We start from the raw sequence: 15,000 nt of genomic DNA on the forward strand, positions 1-15,000 counted from the left end.
CTCTCTCTCTCTCTGGGCAATATACGCTGAACAAACCGTGATTCTCCCTCGCCCGCCCCCTGAGGATAAAGAAAGAGACACACTACACAATTGTTTTTTTTTCTTTATTGTTGTTGTTCTCTCCTTTAAAACGCAGGGTTGTTCTTCCTCTAACAAGACAGCGACGCCCACCTCCACCCTTGAGAATGTCCCACCGCCTTATCTTGCCCCGCCTTGCTCTGTCCTTTTAATTTTTCCTTTTCTCTATTGGCATTTTATTTTCTGTTTTCTCTGCCCTTCTTCCTTGTTGCATCATACCCTGTCTCATTTTTATTTTCATTTTTCGTTCTTTCTCTTTCCTTGTTTCCTGTCAAAACGTTCTATTTCTCCTTTTTTTCTTGTTATCTTGCTATCTTCTCCAGACTTGTTCCCTTTCCCACCTCTCTTTCATTCCATTTCGTCCTATTCCTTCTTTTTTCATGTCTTTTTCAGTATTATTTTCTCTTTACCATCATGCTCCTGGTCAAAGCTTTCCAGAAGTGTTCCATTCCATCAGTCCTTTCCCGTCCCTTCAAAACCTACTCTTCTTCCCACTCACTCCTCTTAAAACTACCTCTTCCACTCCACTCTTCCACTTCACCCTCTTACCTTCCCACATAGCACGGCACTCCACCACTACACCAACTCCTCTTACCCTAAAACTCCGTAACAACTCCACTCTTCCACCTTTGACCCACTCCACCCCAAACAGAAATACCTCCAAATACTGCCCTCCCTTACTCCGTCTCGCCTCACACCATCTTACCTGTCTCGCATTCTGAAACCTTTGCTCTCTCACCACAATTTTCAAAGGGCATAGAGATAAGTTAAGTTCTCAAGAGTGTTTCCCCTGTTGGTAATGTAGAAATGTTGTTAATCTGCCACTGGTATCATGAAAACGGCTTTAAAAATTCATATCACGTCATCTAGAGCCTTTTAAAAGTAGTGGCGTGGCTGGAAATGCTTCAGGATAATGTTCGAAGTCTCGTCTCAGTACGCTTTGCTCCTCAGCCCCGCCACTTCCCGCTTCTCCCCACGCCTCTCCGCCCCGCCCCGCCTCGCTCCATGACTCCGTGACGCACTGGAGATAAAGTTGAGTCTCTGGGCGCGAGGTTTCTTCACTTAGGAACGTCATGGTTTTGTGAGCGAGGGAATTACGTGAACTGCAATACAACTTGGCACTCTGTTACTAGAGAAGTGGGATGGGCGAGAGAGAGAGAGAGAGAGAGAGAGAGAGAGAGAGAGAGAGAGAGAGAGAGAGAGAGAGAGAGAGAGAGAGAGAGAGAGAGAGAGAGAGAGAGAGAGTACAGTAGGTCAATAAATTGTGACTAATTTTACATGTGCTTTGATGGGAAATGATAAAAGAGAGGAATTTATACACAAAATAAGGAAAACTCAAAGTAATAAAGAAAAATGTAAAAATAATATTACACACAAATCCTTTCAAAAGCTCCCACCAAAAAAAAAAAAAAAAAAAATCAAACAAAAACCAAAAAGAAAAAAATATATAAACGAGACTTTAAAACCTTTCACACAAGTTATAATCCCATTAAAAGGAATCTGAATCTCTTTATATCATGGTATAGAGGATTTGGGGGTCAGGGAAGGGGTGTTGATGCTAAAGGTCAGTTGGGGGGGAGGGGAGATGGAAAGAGGGATGCTTCAATGGGGACTTTGGTTGGGGAGGAAGGGTAGAGGGGGAATGGGGTGGGAGGTGATAAATCCTGTTTACCTATAGCTTGGGGATTAATGAGTCTATAAATTATGGTACCGATACCACTAATGAGGCAGAGAGAGAGAGAGAGAGAGAGAGAGAGAGAGAGAGAGAATGTGTTGGCTGGTGTCTGATGGGAATTTGGTAGGATGGTGGATTCTCTCTCTCTCTCTCTCTCTCTCTCTCTCTCTCTCTCTCTTTCACAGTAAGAGAAAAGGCTAACTCACTTCCCTCAGTTACTTTCAATGGCTCTTACTGTTCCCACTCTCTCTCTCTCTCTCTCTCTCTCTCTCTCTCTCTCTCTCTCTCTCTCTCTCTCTCTCTCTCTCTCGTCATTTCTTTGCGGTCTTCAATAATTCCTTTTTTTATCCTTTTGTTTCAATTTATCTTGTAGTTTACCTTTTGTTTCCCGTTGTTTGTTTACCTGTGTTTGTTTACCTGTTCTTTGTTTACCTGTTCTTTGTTTACCTGTGTTTGTTTACCTGTGTTTACTTGCGACACTCACCTGAGGGAAGGCTTCATTATGGCGTAAAATGAAGCCTGTGTATTGCGGTGTAACTTTATTATTGGAGCCTTTATTAGTGCCTTAGGTGTGTGTGTGTGTGTGTGTGTGTGTGTGTGTGTGTGTGTGTGTGTGTGTGTGTGTGTGTGTGTGTGTAGCTGGATTATGATACACGCACAGTCCGCCACCTGCATAAACACACACACACACACACACACACCAGCATGCGCAGTACACCCACCATCACCATCACCACCACCACCACCACCACCACCACCACCACCACCACCTAACACCCTTGAGAATCGCTCCTACAGACAATATCCATTTCACATTGTCAATAAAACTCTTGGTATTTGTATGACAGGACTTCAACCTATATCTCTCTCTCTCTCTCTCTCTCTCTCTCTCTCTCTCTCTCTCTTTTGATTGTCCTTTTGTCCTCTATAAATTCAATTCCGATTTCATAATTTTCCTCGTCTTTCCCTCCTTCCTTCCTTTCTTTCTTCTCGTACATATTTATTTTCCTTCTTGGTATTCTATTTCATCTTACTTCCTTTCTCCTTTGAGCCATTTCTTTCTATTTTTATTCTTACATTTTCTTTCATACAATCATTTCTTATCATTTTCTATTCTTTTCTTATATTTTTTGTATATTTTTCCCCTTTTTTATATTTTTTTCCTTTTTTTTTATTAGATTTCAGCACATTTATCTTTATTTACCGATTTTCTTGTCATCTTTCGCATCACATTTTCGTTCACACATTTTTTTCTTCCATTTTTCTTATACATTTCCTTTTCCCATTCCATTATTTCACTCCATTACCCTTTATTTACCTATTATCTTCCCATCATCCTCCCCATTACATTTTCTTTCACGTATCTTTTCATTTTTTTCTACACAACACAAGTGATGTAATATTTTTTGGGGATGGACAGACAGACAGACAGACAGACAGACAGACAGACAGACAGACAGACAGACAGACGGGCGAATAACCCAATAGACAGTGGATCAATGTATCTATCGAAGCGTATCCTACATGTCTTATCTCTCCACCATCTGCCTCCTTCACCTCCTCCTCCTTCGCCTCCTTCACCTCCTCCTCTTCCTCTTCCTCCTTCTGCCACTTCAGTATTATTATTCTAATCTTCTATTATGCTTATTTTTTATTGTTTTGTCTCATTTTCTATTTTTTAAGATGTTGGAGTTGAAGGAAGAAGGAAGAGGAAAAGAAAGAAAGAAAGCACAGTAAGAAAGAAAGGAAGGAAGGAAGGAAGGACTGAAGAAAGGAAGGAAGGGGAAGAAGGATAGATAAATAGAAAGAGAGAAAGAAAAAGAAAAAAAAAGCAGGAAAGAAGGAAAGGAAAGGAAGGAAAAAAATGAAAGAAAAAAAAATGATGAAAGATGAAAAAGAAGGAGAAAAGGAAGAAAAGAGGTCAAGAAGGACGGATAAATGAGGATATGGAAGGGAAGGAAGAGTAAAGGAGAAACCTGAACCAGCGAAAAAAAAAACCGGAAACAAAAAAGTGATGGATATATAGTAGGATGGGAGGTGAGGGAGGGGAGGGAGGGGAGGGGAGGGGAGAGGGGGGAGGGGAGAGGAAGGGAGGGAAAGGAAGGGAAAAAAAAAAAGATGCTACTTGAGACGAAACCAATATTCCTCACATTGTTTCCTCCACATTCCAGTACTCTCTCTCTCTCTCTCTCTCTCTCTCTCTCTCTCTCTCTCTCTCTCTCTCTCTCTCTCTCTTTATTCTATTTCTTTCACTTCCTTTTCCTTGTTTTTTTTGTCCAGTTTCTTTTCTTCCATCTTGCATATCTTTTTTTTTTTTTTCACTTTTCCATCGTTATTTCTCTTCCTTTATTCCGTTCCGTTTTTCAGTCTATTCTATATTTTTATTCCTTTCCCTTCCATTCCTATCCCTTTTTCTCCTATTTCTTTATATCTATTGGCTTTATCCTATCTTATCCTTCTCTTTCCTTATTATCTTTTCCTCTGCATCTTCTTCCCCATTTTTTGTCTACCATTCTTCTCCCCACAGTTCTCCCTCTTCTCTTTCTCTTACTTTCTATCGTTCTCTTCCTCTCCTTTTCTATTTCTTCGTGTCCATCTTTCTCCTCCTTCTTCCCTCTCAGCCTACCTTCCTTCTTATTCTCTCATTTCTACAATTCTCCTTTTCTCTCCCTCTCCGCAATATTCCTTTCTCCTTCCTTTCTACCTTTCTCTTTTTCTTTCTTTCCTATGCAATATCCATTTCTCTTCCCTCCCACTTCCCAGTTTCACATTCTCTCTCTCTCTCTCTCTCTCTCTCTCTTCTAACCTTCCCTTTTCTTTATCTCCTTTTTCTCTTATCTCCCTTTTCATCCTGTCTTTCTCTCTCCACAAGTCCGTCCCTCTACTCTCTCTCTCTCTCTCTCTCTCTCTCTCCTTCTCTCACTCCCTTTCCTCTCTTCCAATCGTCCTTTCTCTCTCTCCTTCTAAGTTCTCACAGCCTCCACCTCACTTTCCCATCTTTCCTAAGAGCCTCAATCTTAAAAGTCCTCGTGGGTTCCTAAGTTATGTTTCTCACTTGCCTCGTTAGCATGTGTCGAGAGCAGGCCGGGACACTTGTTAATTGTACACAGGTGGAGAGGAGGAGGAGGAGGAGGAGGAGGAGGAGGAGGAGGAGGAGGAGGGTTAGGTCAAGGTACAAAGTTGGAAAAAAAAAAGAACTATGAGAATAAAACTAGTAGTGATGATGGTGGTGGTGGTTGTGGTAGTTGTACGTAGTTGTTGTAGTGGTAAACAGCGACAATGATACTAGTAACAACAATGATAATAGTAGTAGTAGTAATAATAATAATAAAAATAATAATAATAATAATAATAATAATAATAATAATAATAATAATGATAACACCAATAATAATACAAGAAATGCAATGCGAGACAGGAAAGAAAAAACACGGAAAGGAACGGTAAAAAGGAAAAAAAAAATATTCAGAGAGAGAGAGAGAGAGAGAGAGAGAGAGAGAGAGAGAGAGAGAGAGAGAGAGAGAAATGCGCGTAAAACCAGATTATCTCGGTAATATACAAACTGAATAGCTAAACCAGCCTTGCTTTGCCACGTGTGTTGAGAGAGAGAGAGAGAGAGAGAGAGAGAGAGAGAGAGAGAGAGAGAGAGAGAGAGAGAGATGGAGCTAAAGATGAAAGTTGCAAGCTTGGGAAGGAATAGGAATGAGAAGGAAGAGGAGGAGGAGGAGGAGGAGGGAAAGGGAGAAGAAAGAAGAAGAAGAAGAGGAAGAAAAAGAAGAAGAAGAAAAGAAGAGGAAGATAAAGAAGAAGAAAAAGAGAGGAGGAGGAAGAGGAGGAGGAGGTGGAAGGATGCTTGACAGATCCAAGGGTGCGTCGGGGTCAATAAAGGTTAATTTTAAGCCATGCATGACCCTCCCCCCATTCAGTCCCCCATGACACCCTCCCTCTCTCTCTCTCTCTCTCTCTCTCTCTCTCTCTCTCTCTCTCTCTCTGAATCCCTACCCATTTCCTTTATTTTTATCATCCTATTCCTCTCCCTCACTATCACTACAACTGTTTCTTCCCTATATTTTCTTCACTCCTTTTCTATACCTTTTCTTCTTCTCCCTACTTGAATTCCCTCCTCTTCTCCTTCCTTTCCTCCCTCCTCTCTCCTTCCCCCTTGTGCTAGTCAAACGCTACACTCTTATTAAAAGGTCAGAGTTAATCCATTTCTTATTTCTTTCATCCACCTTTTCATTCCATCTTTTAAACCACTTCTTTCAATTCCACACCCTCCTATTTCTCTCTCCCTGCACTTCTTTTCATCTCCTCCTCCTCTCCCCATCCTCATGTTTCTTGCCAATCACCTCAATCTTCATGTTCACACGTTCTCCCTTCATATTCCTCCTCCTTCTCTTCCTTACTCGCATAATCTTTCTTCCTCCTCTTTCATCATTTTCTTTCTTCCCCTCTTCGTCTTTATCCGAGCTTATCTTTTTTTTCTAAATCTTTTTTTTTCATTATTTTTATCTCTCTCTCTCTCTCTCTCTCTCTCTCTTGGTTCTTGTTATTTATCCTCACGTGTTCTTTAGATTATCTCTTTTTTTCATCCTTTCATCTGTTGCTTTTTCTTTACTCATCTTCTTCCTTCTCCTCTTGCTTCTCTTTCTCTTCCGGGTTTCAATTTTTTTCAGCATAATTTTTCAAGCTATGAATATGTGTTTTTATTTTCTTCCCTTCCTCCTTCCCTTCTTCCTCTTACCGCTTTTCATTTTCCATAATAATCTTTCCTTCATCATCCTTGTCTTCCTCCTATTTTTTTTTCTTCTCCCTTCTTCTGCTACTTCTTCGTCTTACTCCTCCTCCTCCTCCTCCTCCTCTTCCTCCTCCTCCTTCTCCTTCTTCAGGTAAATAAGCAGGTGATGTGTTTAACTTGAGTACGATTTATGTATGTAATTTACCTTCTAACTCAGCAGACACACACACACACACACACACACACACACACACACACACACACACACACACACACACACACACACACACACACACACACGCACGCACACACGCACGCACGAGTAGTGGTAGTATAACAAAACAAATATTACTTCATGATGGAATGCAGGAGAGAGAGAGAGAGAGAGAGAGAGAGAGAGAGAGAGAGAGAGAGAGAGAGAGAGAGAGAGAGAGAGAGAGAGAGAGAGAGAGAGAGAGAGAGAGGATGTTCTTGATGGTTCTTGCAGACTGGGAGGAGAAGTGAAAGTTGAGAGAGAGAGAGAGAGAGAGAGAGAGAGAGAGAGAGAGAGAGAGAGAGAGAGAGAGAGAGAGAGAGAGAGAGAGAGAGAGAGAGAGAGAGAAGGAGATTAATGAAGCAGAACAGATCCTTGAAGACCACCACCACCACCATCACCACCACGAACAATGAACAACAAATGAGAAGAGGAAAACACAATCATTATACACTACTACTACTACTACTACTACTACTACTACTACTACTACTACTACTACTACTACTAAAATTATAAACAAAACTATATAAGAGAAGAAATAAACACAAAAAATATCTAATTAAACACACCACCACCACCACCACCACCACCACCACCACCACCACTACTACTACCACTACTACTATCTTCCTCGTCTTCTGTCCCAGTGCCGCGTCGCCTCCTGGTTGCGGTGGGGCGTGCAGGAGGGAAGTTATGAGTCGCAGTATTATTCTCTCCAACGCACCAACAAGTAAACAAGTAAAACAAACATAACAAACACAAACTTTCATTATCTGCAACTTGTGGGGTAATCGTGCTTGCGTATGTCCGTTTTCTAATGAGCTGTGTGCGTGTGTGTGTGTGTGTGTGTGTGTGTGTGTGTGTGTGTGTGTGTGTGTGATAAAACTTTTCAGTGATGAGACCACTATTAAGTCTAAGTATAGACACACACACACACACACACACACACACACACACACACCTTCATTACTATTTTCACTTGAACCTATTGAGAAAATTGAAATGATTATAGACTTTAAATAAACTTTACCTTATTTCATTACCCGTTTGTAGTTACTTCTCCACAAAGAAAAAAAAATACAATGATAGAATTTAATGAAGCCAACTGGAAACTTTACTGTATTCCTTATTTAAGACTTTTTTCCATTTACTTATCTATTTTCCTATCAAATACCTCACGGTAAAAATAAAGACACGCATATGAACGAAGATTGAAAAAAATAAATAAAGAGATGAAATAAAATAAACAGAACAAAACAAATTAAATAAATGAGAGAGAGAAAAAAGGTATTTTAAAAGGGAACTAACAAATTAATTACCTGTTGTGGGTTTACCTGCACCACACCTGCAAACTGTAACATCTTTTAACGCAACCACCACCGCCGCCGCCGCCACCATCACCACCACCACCACCACCACCATCGTGACTGCCTCGCTCGCAATTTCCTAATTTTTTTTTATCTATTTTTTTTCTTTCAAGCTTGCAGTCAATTCCCGGAGGCAATGAGAAAGTTAGACAATACGACCAATGACTGACGCTCTCTCTCTCTCTCTCTCTCTCTCTCTCTCTCTCTCTCTCTCTCTCTCTCTCTCTCTCTCTCACTCTTTCCATCTAATGTCCGTCTATCTACCTGTCTGACTGTCTATCTCTATTTTCGAATCTACTTTTCTCTCAATACAATAATAAGATCTAGATTCCTTTTTCTTTCATATCAGCATCATCATTTCTCTCTCTCTCTCTCTCTCTCTCTCTCTCTCTCTCTCTCTCTCTCGCGGAACCCAACAAGCCCATGCTGCCGAGAAGCGTTGAATCAGCAAACGTTTCCTGCAACTCTACAGGAACAAAAGTTTACCATTCAGCGCTGTCTCTCACCCTCTCCCTTTCTCGCAGCCGAGCCACAAAAAGAGGAAGGAAAGAAAGAAGGGAAAAGGTGCACAGGAACACGCACGCCTACCTGCTGCTCATATAAAAGGGGAAATTCTCTTAAAAACACTTTCCCTTAAAAAAAAAGAAAAATATATATAGAGAGGATGCAAACCTGTGTTAAATTTAGTACGCTCGATATTAGGGTTATAACACACACACACACACACACACACACACACACACACACACACACACACACAGCCCTCCGGAGTGTCAGTTTTCTGGGGAGCCATAAAGAGGTTTGGAAATTAAAAGTTAGATTTAAGTTAGAATTATATAAGGCCTGTCACACACACACACACACACACACACACACACACACACACACACACACACACACACACACACAATGGTACCCGCCTTTTGCAGTGTTTTAACCTTTCCTTCTCTCTTTCTGACATTGCTCTGTGTTTGTGCCAGTAACGTTTGAGGATCGTGCACACTTGGGATTTTCGAGTTATGAGTAGAGTTTTGTTTACGAGGCGAAAGAGCGGTGCGATAGAACACAAAGGAGGGACAAACGACAGCAGACTTTTTTTTTATCTTACTTCTACTACTACTACTACTACTACTACTACTACTACTACTACTACTACTACTGCTAACCAAATCTTATTCTCCCATTTCAGCTCTTCACGAACGCCCTCCACTCCCTTCCTCCCATTCCCTTCCCTTCTACCTTACTCTCCCTTAGTCTTTTTTCTCTCTCTCTTATTCTTATCATCTCATAGACTCTTTCTCCTTTTTCCTTTCTCTCTCTCTCTCTCTCTCTCTCTCTCTCTCTCTCTCTCTCTCTCTCTTACAAACAGCTACCCTACCCTGCTGTCTGTCAATGAAGGATCTCTCTCTCTCTCTCTCTCTCTCTCTCTCTCTCTCTCTCTCTCTCTCCTCCTCCTTCCCTTTACCTGGAGTTTTAACACATGCTCTCTCTCTCTCTCTCTCTCTCTCTCTCTCTCTCTCTCTCTCTCTCTCTCTCTCCACAAAGACATCCCAACCCTCAATCTCCCATTACCGGCTCTCCTCCCCTCACCATTCCTTCCCCTACACCAGATACTCGTAGACACTTCCCCTTTCCCTCCTTCCCTCACATTTCCCCCTTCCCTCACATTTCCCCCTTCCCTCCCCTTCCCCCACTTCCCTTCGCTACATCGCACGCTTATGTCTTCCTCACTCTTTTTCTCTCACTTTCTCTATTTTTTTTTTTTAGCACTCACTTCCTTTACCATTCAGATGTGTTCCACGGTCATGTCCTCTCCCTCTCTCTCTCTCTCTCTCTCTCTCTCTCTCTTAGACTCATCCCACGCACACCAACCCCTCTCACACTCACTCTCTCCCCCTCTCTCCTCCTTCCCCTCCTGAGGCTCGGGCAATTTCACGGGTGGGGTGTCAGGGGCAGAGACTCCCTTCCGCCCCCCCCCCCAGCCCGATAGCTTCCAGAGAACTTGATTCCAGCAGAACGTCACCCAGGAGTAAGACTTTCCAAAGACAAGCCTGGGGGAGGAGGAAGAAGAGGAGGAGGAGGAGGAGAGAAGGGATGGATGGAGGGAAGGTGCAGGAATGAATACTTGTGGCTAGGAAGAGAGGAAAGGTGAGAGAATAGGAGATATGTAAGAGCAGAGAAGAGGGAGAGAAAGATGAGAACTAGGAGAAGGAATAGGAAAAAGGAATGAACAGAAGAAGGAGGTAATGACGAGATGAGGAGAAGAAAGGAAGAAGAGGAGGGAGATAAAAGGGGGAAGAAGGAGGAGGAGGAGGAACAGAAGGAGGGGAGGTACAATGATAAAGATTAATGAATAGGAAGGATAGGTAAGATGGGAAAAGGTGAGACACAGAAAAGAAAGGAAGAAGAAGAGGAGGGGAGGGAAAGAAGGAACGACTAGAAAGAGAGAGGAAGGAGGACAAACAAGGACATAAAGAGAAGAAAATAAGAATGAGATAGATAAAAATAAGGAGAGGAAGAAGAGAAGGAAAAAAATATGGAGAGAGAGTAAGATAGAATAGAAGAAATGGAGAAGTGGTGAGGATGTTTTGGAGGAAGGAAACAGGAGGAAGGTGAGAGGAAAGGGAGGAAGGAATCAGCAGGGAGGAGGAAATGAAAGGTGAAAGGGAGAAAAGGTACAAAGATGTCTTGAGGAAAGCAAGAGGAAGGAAGAAGAAAGGAAAAGAAGATGAAGACATAAAAAGATGGAAGGAGAGAGATAAGAGAAAGATAATGCTGAAGGGAAATAGAGAAGATAAGAGAGATAGATGTAAAAGAGAAAAAGTTGAGGGTATGAACGACGAAGAAGGTAAGAAGCAAAAAATATGATAAAGCAAGAATAATAAAGAAAACATGAAATAGAAGACAAACTGAAAAAAATAAGACGGAAGACAGAAAGAAAAGAAATAAAACAGGAAAAATACACTAAAAAACCAAAACCACGAGAAAAAAATAAAGAAGAAAAAAGAAAAAGAAACAGAGGAAGAAAATCAAACTTGACAGAACACAAATGAATAAATATGGGAGAGGAACATTAAAAAGTAGTAGAGAAGGAGATAAAGGAGTAAGAGAGAGGAAAGGAGAGGGTAGAGGAGGAGGAGAGGCTTAAGGAGGATATTGGGAGAGGGGGAGGAAGAGACGGAGGAGTTAAGGAAATTGGAATTGTAGAGAATGGATGAATAGCGGCTGTGTGGAGGACAAACCAAAGGAAGGAGGAAGGAGAGAGAAGGATATTGAGGAAGGAGAGGGAAGGATATTGAGAAAGATAGAGAGAAAGAGAAAGAGCAAAGACATAAAGAGGGAAGAGTAAAGAGAAGTGGGAGTGAGAGGAGGAAGAGAAGAGAGAGGAAGGAGAAAGAAGAAAGAGAGTGAGAAGGAAGGAATTGGTCACTAGAGGATGAAGATAAATATAAATAGACTTTCCAGTGACACCAAGGGAGGAGTGAAGAGGAGAAGAGGAAGAGGAGGAAGAAGAAAGGAGAAAGAGGAAGAAGGGAGAACGAGAGATAGAGAGAGGTTAAGAGTGAATAAACGTTAAAGAATGAGACAAATGCAAATAAAGATTAATTCTACTGCCAAACCAGAGAGAGAGAGAGAGAGAGAGAGAGAGAGAGAGAGAGAGAGAGAGAGAGAGAGAGAGAGAGAGACAAGTATTAATAAAAAGAAAACTGAATAACGCGAAATAAAAAAAAGCAATAAGATAAAAATAAAATAAAGAAAAAAAAACAAGGAAGAGAAAAATGGAGGAAAAAAAGGAAGAGGAAAGAGGAGAAGGAGGAAAGGAATAATGTATAAAGAGAACGAATAACTGTTGATGTAGTAGTAGTAGTAGTAGTAGTAGTAGTAGTAGTAGTAGTAGTAGTAGTAGTAAGAGGAGGAGGAGGAGGAGGAGGAGGAGGAGGAGGAGGAGGAGGAGGAGGAGGAGGAGGAGGAGGAGATGTAGTGGTTGTGTAGAGAGAGAGAGAGAGAGAGAGAGAGAGCATTGGGTGAGAGAGAGAGAGAGAGAGAGAGAGAGAGAGAGAGAGAGAGAGAGAGAGAGAGAGAGCTAATTGTCACTGTTATAAAATTGTTACGTCATAAAATACATTAAATTGACAGTGCGTGACAATTACTTTTGCATCGCGTCTCTCTCTCTCTCTCTCTCTCTCTCTCTCTCTCTCTCTCTCTCTCTCTCTCAGCTTGTGAAAGAAAAGATGCTAACACTAAAAGATTCTCTCTCACTAACTTTTTCTCTCTCTCTCTCTCTCTCTCTCTCTCTCTCTCTCTCTCTCTCTCTCTCTCTCTCTCTCTCTCTCTCTCTCTCTCTCTCTCTCTCTCTCTCTCCCCTCCTCCATCTTTATTCATTACTAATTTCTTTCTCATCACTTATTTTACTTTTTCATAGTTCAATTTACCTGGTCGCCTCTTCTGCCCTGTCTGTGTTGTCTGTCTCTGTTGTCTGTCCGTTCGTCGAAGTGAGCGTCTCTCTCTCTCTCTCTCTCTCTCTCTCTCTCTCTCTCTCTCTCTCTCTCTCTCTTCGTGTGACCTACTTCAGGCGGGTGGGGTCAGTGTGCAGCCCCGCTCTCCCTTTCCCTCTCTCTCTCTCTCTCTCTCTCTCTCTCTCTCTCTCTCTCTCTCTCTCTCTCTCTCTCACTATGACGTCACTCGACCACCTCATCAATACCTGCCCCCCCCTCCTAGCTCCTCTCCCACGCTCACCTGGTGCTCTCTCTCTCTCTCTCTCTCTCTCTCTCTTCTTTGAGTGTAGGCGTCGCCTTAAGGGAGGAAAGAGAAAAGAAACCTGAGAAAAAACAGTGAGGAGAAGGGGAGGGAGGGAGGGAAGGAGGGAGGAAAGGAGAGAGAGAGAGAGAGAGAGAGAGAGAGAGAGAGAGAGAGAGAGAGAGAAAGGAAGTAAATGTGGCCTTTCTTACTTCCTGATGGCTAGCTTAATTCCCGTCTCTCTCTCTCTCTCTCTCTCTCTCTCTCTCTCTCTCTCTCTCTCTCTCTCTCTCTCAAAATCTTAGATACTTATGCATATATTTTATTAGTAATTAAACATATTTTTTTTCATATCCATTATAATTCATATTTTCATAAGAGGAAGAGAAATGCTTCACCTGTCCTGACCAGTAATGCAGAATTATTTCACTGCTTTTCTATTTCATTTTCACGTTCCTGTGAGTGCATGATCTCCAAAGGTTTAAATTACTATATACATTTTTCTCCTTTAATGTAATATGGTAAGGTGCTTTTGGTGAGATTATTTCAAGTCATGAGTTAAAATGTTTTCTCTTTTTTCTAGAAACTGGTTCAGAGAATAATTGTAATGTTAAGAGGTTATGCGTCACTGCTATGACTGATTACACGTTGGGTACTAATGGAATGTTGCTTTCAATATTTTTTAGATCATTATTCAAATCAAGCAAGTCAAAGTGAGGGCCTCATTAACTATTATTACTCACTACTTTGAAAATAATGAATGGAAGTGTTTACTACTCTTAAAACTGATATCCAGAATGAACTGACCAATTTGGCATCATTTTTTTGTACACTGACACAAAGGGATCAAACCTCCAACAACGGTGAACTATCGCCATGCTTTCCTGGGAACACTATTAAGGAAAAATAAATAAGACCCGTATTCTTAAACCCTTTGTTCCCTCGCCAGCACAGTTTCCAAAGGCGATATTATGACTTGTTTATTTTAATAATGCTGAAATAATTGTTAACTTATCACTAAAAACAGTCTTGTAAAGCCCAACAGAGAAGATCGGACGCGTTATTAAGACTAGTTTTATTTCAATGATGCTGAAATAATTGTCAACTTGTCACCAAAAACAGTCTTGCCAAGGCCGACAAAAAAAAACAATCAGTCGCGATATTATAAGTTGTTTTTATATCTGACGCTGAAATAATTCTTAGTTTATCACCAGAAACCTTTAAAACGCCAAAATCTTCCTAAGTGTCTGTACGAGGGGCAATGTTTAAGAATGAGACGAGATGTGAGAGCACTATTTTTACACGCATTTCTAAAGACTGTTGCCTTAAACTTGTGACGACACTGGCTGACTAAGAGGCGCTCCAGGGAAGTGAGGCAGGATGAGATTAAGTACAAGTTTTATGCTGGAGAGTCGTGTAGTGGTGGTAGTGGTGGTGGTGGTGGTGGTGGTGGTGGTGGTGGTGGTGGTGGTGGTGGTGGTGGTGGTGGTGGGAGTTGTGGTGATGGTGGTTGTGGTCTGTTCACATGTAGTATATGTCCACAGTCTTTTTATCTTCTTTTATTTCTTTCACTTTCAACGGAACCAGATTGACCGGCAGTGTTTTTCCCAGTGGTGTGTGTGTGTGTGTGTGTGTGTGTGTGTGTGTGTGTGTGTGTGTGTGTGTGTGTGTGTGTGTTTGTGTGTGTGAAAAGACATCAAAATACATAGTTATAAGCCTCTCTCTCTCTCTCTCTCTCTCTCTCTCTCTCTCTCTCTCTCTCTCCTCGTCCTCGTCTCCTTCTTCCCTTCATCCTATTAAGGGGATCCTAAGGGAGGGGGTTTAGTCCTTCGCCACAATCACCTCGTCCTTTTCTTTTTTTCCTCCATCTTAACTCTCCCTCCACACTGATCCTTTCCCTCTCTCCTACAGTCTAATTATATTCTCCTCCACCTCCTCCTCCTCCTTCTCCTCCTCCTCCTCTTCCTCCTCCACTTCTTTTCCTCCTTTTTCGCCTCTTCTTTATCCTGTGTGTTTTCTTTCATTGTTATGTTTTTTTTCTCTCTTCTATCGTCTTCTCTTCTTTCCTTCTTTACTTTTCTTCTCCTTTGTCTTTCATTGTTGTTGTTATTTTTGTACTCCTCCTTCTCCTCTTTCTTTTCCTTCTCCT

The 15,000-nt window shown here is 41.6% G+C and overlaps 1 protein-coding gene across 2 annotated transcripts in view; it reads right to left on the reverse strand.

Moving 5' to 3' along the window:
* The window catches only part of LOC123506765 (glypican-5-like), a 237,394-nt gene that overhangs the window by 65,690 nt on the left and 156,704 nt on the right, over positions 1 to 15,000 (reverse strand). The gene's annotated exons all lie outside the window — the stretch shown is intronic.

This window comes from Portunus trituberculatus, chromosome 20, assembly GCF_017591435.1.
Source record: "Portunus trituberculatus isolate SZX2019 chromosome 20, ASM1759143v1, whole genome shotgun sequence".
NCBI classification, from domain to species: Eukaryota; Metazoa; Arthropoda; class Malacostraca; order Decapoda; family Portunidae; genus Portunus; species Portunus trituberculatus.